Source organism: Otolemur garnettii, unplaced genomic scaffold (genome assembly GCF_000181295.1).
Source record: "Otolemur garnettii isolate 467f Iridium unplaced genomic scaffold, OtoGar3 scaffold00134, whole genome shotgun sequence".
NCBI lineage: Eukaryota > Metazoa > Chordata > Mammalia > Primates > Galagidae > Otolemur > Otolemur garnettii.
Window position 1 is genome coordinate 4,224,605 of NW_003852529.1, and position 3,451 is coordinate 4,228,055.

The 3,451-nt window shown below is 48.1% G+C and overlaps 1 protein-coding gene across 2 annotated transcripts in view; it reads left to right on the forward strand.

Moving 5' to 3' along the window:
* LOC105887836 (tumor necrosis factor receptor superfamily member 10B-like) overlaps positions 1-3,451 on the forward strand; it is an 18,492-nt gene that overhangs the window by 833 nt on the left and 14,208 nt on the right. The window lies entirely within an intron of this gene.

Below are 3,451 nucleotides of genomic sequence, written 5' to 3' on the forward strand. Positions count from 1 at the left end.
GGAATCGGCGTGCGGGGGCGGTCCGCGCGCGGAGGAGGGCGAGGTCGCCGGGCTTTTCCAGTATGGAGTGCTGTGGCATCATCATAGCTCAGTGCAACGTCACACCCCCGGGCTTAAGCGATCCTTCTACCTCAGCCCCCAAGTGGCTGGGAGTACAGGCACCGGTCACAACGGCTGGCTACTAGAGACCGGGTCTGGTTCTTGCCCAGGCTGCTCTTTTAGTAGAGACGGGGTCTTGCTCTTGCTCAGGCTGCTCTTTTAGTAGAGACAGGATCTCGCTCTTGCTCAGGCTGCTCTCAAACTCCTGGGCTCAAGGGGTTTACCCGCCTCGGCCTCCCACAGTGCTGAGATTACAGGCATGAACTGTCGCGTCCAGGTGGGTTTTATTCGCTGGAAACGAGTGAGCTCTTTCTCCTGCTGTGTAGCTTTCGTGTAGAGATGGTTCTCTGCTGGCAGACATTCTGCTCCACTATTGTCTGAATACCAGCAACATGGTCAAGTGTCATTATTTCCGGAGATTGCATCATCACAGTAAGGGCGGGGAGAATGTGATTACCAACCAAATAACTGACCCCGGTTAAGCTCAAATCACGTAGGTGGGAAAGCAGGGACGGTCACTGTGCTTCGGCTCAGAGTTCTGTCCTTCGGACGTGCAAATGAGCCCAGGGGGCGCCAACTTTCCACTCCCTGCGTTGCTGAGTTTTCTTTTAGCCAATTTGCCCATATCACTGATATTTTTCTCTCTTGAAAATGGTGCCGTTCCTATTTTTAGCTTTTTTTTTTTTTTTTTTTTTTTTGCAGTTTTTGGCCTGGGCTGGGTTTGAACCCCCCATCTCTGGCCTATGGGGCCGGCGCCCTACCTTTGAGCCACAGGCGCCACCCCTTGCACTTTTAAATAACTTTTTAATTGAAGCCCCAGTCTTATGTTTTTCTGCTTCAGGTGTGTGATGGACCCTAACACCTTTGAGGAATATCCTCAGCTCTCTGGCTTCTGAATGTGTAGTTGCCAGTGTGTAGTGTAGAAGCCACGTGTGTCTGGCTTATGACAAGGAGGTAGTATGTGGCCATCTTACTATCCTTGTAATTTCTTTTATTGGGATCATTCGTGCTGCCTGGGGATGGGGCTGGCAGCTTATTTAAGAGTTTCATTCAGGGGCCTCTTCCATTGTTTTTTGAGACAGGGTCTCACTTTTTGTCACCACCACCCCCACCCCCCTCACACAGAGTGCCTTGGTGTCATAGCTAACAGCAACCTCAAACTCTTGGGTTCAAGTGATCTTCTTTATCCTCCCAAGTAGCTGGGACTACAGGTGCCCTCTACAACACTTAGCTATTTTTTTTAGAGATGAGTGTCTCGCTCTTGCTCAGGATGTTCTCAGACTCCTGAGCTCAGGAGTTCAAGACCTGGGTGGATTATAGGTGCGCCCAGCCCTTAGGGACCTCTTCTGTGGAAAGACAGTGGTGGGTCAGTGTTTCTAGAGGCCACTGTCCTCTTTTTTCTTTCCTGCCTCCTGCTGTTTCCAGGCCTGGAGAACCTTCAAATATGCACCCTCTGGGTTTGAGGTTAGCCAGGTGGCCTGGTTGTCTCTGTACTGCCACCACCCCATGCTGGGTTCAGGATATTTTTTTTTTTTTTTGAGACTGTCTCACTTTGTCACCCATGGTAGAGTGCTGTGGTATCATAGCTCACAGCAACCTCTAACTCTTGGGCTCAAGTGATTCTCTTGCCTCGGTCTCCCTAGTAGCTGGGACTACAGGTGCCCGCCACAAGGGCACACCTCAGCTATTTTTGGAGATGTGGGTCTCACTCCGGCTCAGGCTGGTCTTGAACCTGTGAGCTCAGGCAATCCATCCACCTTGGCCTCTCAGAGTTCTGGGATAGCAGGCGTGAGCCACTGTGCCTGGCGCAGGATTCTTTTTTTTTTTAGTGCACATTAACATACATGTTTATACATAACCATCTAAGCATGCCTTTAGCTGCACCCTTTTTTTTATTCCAAATTAACATGAGGGTACAAACTTTTAGATAACATTGTTCTCACTGCCAAGGTAAAATTCAAGTTGTAGTTGAGCCCTTCACCGAAGGGGTGTGCTGAATGCCCTCACATTGTGCACATTAGGTGAGATCCCATCAGTCGTCCTCCCCACTCTCTCCTTTCCCCTCCCACTTGCTAGACTGTATTTGTGTTTTATCATTCCTGTGGGCATGTAATTGTTTGTATATTGGTTTCATATTAGTGTGGAGTATATGGGATTCTTTTTCCATTCTTGTGATACTTTACTAAGAAGAATGTGTTTCAGCTCCATCCAGTTGCAAAGTCTTCATCTTTTCTTATAGTTGAACAGTACTTCATGGGACACATACACCACAGTTTGTTAATCCATTCCTGGGTTGATGGGCATTTGGGTTGCTTCCACAACCACAGCACTCCAGTCTGGGTGACAGAGTCAGATTGTGTTCAAATAGGTTAAACTCTTTTATTATCAGGAATTAGAAAGAAAAATTGAACTATGTGGTATTTTAGAGAGATGTGCCTAAAAAGGAAATAATACAGGCAGTGAGAAATAAGAGGTTAGAAAAATGGACGGTGGCGTCTCCTCAGCTGACAGTGGGTGGGGTGGGTTTACAAATCCAGGGGGAGAATTCAAGCTAGAAAGCATCGGTTGGGAAAGGAACAAGTCACAGAGAAGATAGCAGTCATTCTTGTATTTGAGGAACTTATGTTCTATAGAAACATAAGTCGCTTGTGTGGTCCCCATTTTTTATGTATGTGTATGTGTGTACACCAGGCATGCACACTATGCAGACATACACACACCCGGGCACGCACTCCAAGATCCCAGCTGGTAATAGATAATACCCCTTCTTGACAAAGTACATCTGCAACTCTGGAAAAATCAGCTACAGAAAAGAGGAAGGAAACAAATGTTTGCTAAATTACAGAACATCACTGCCATATAGCATGCAGTTCTGGCCATGCCAGTGGACAAGATAGCTACGGTGGGAGTCAGCACAGCTGCATGCATTTGGAAATGGGAGGGCGTGCCCCCTTATCTCACTACTGAGCACTCAAGTATAAAGAAAAAGAAAAAATGAAAAAAAAGACATTTCCCCAAAGTATTACCTGTCTGCTGCTTATTACAACGCGGACAATACAGAGAGACATAAAAAAGGGTCCAGTGTGTGCTTTCCCAGGGAAAGCCACCTCCTGGGGTCCAGCTGGCAGGTGGCCAGCCACCTCCTTCTCTGGCTGAAACTCAGATGGTGGGGGCATCTCTTAATGCCTGTCTCGGCTCGGCGCCTGTGGCTCAAGCAGCTAAGACGCCAGCCACATAGACCTAAGGTGGTGGGTTCAAATCCAGCCCGGACCCGCCAAACAACAATAATGGCTGCAACCAAAAAAAAAATAGCCGGGCGTTGTGGCGGGCGCCTGTGATCCCAGCTACTTGG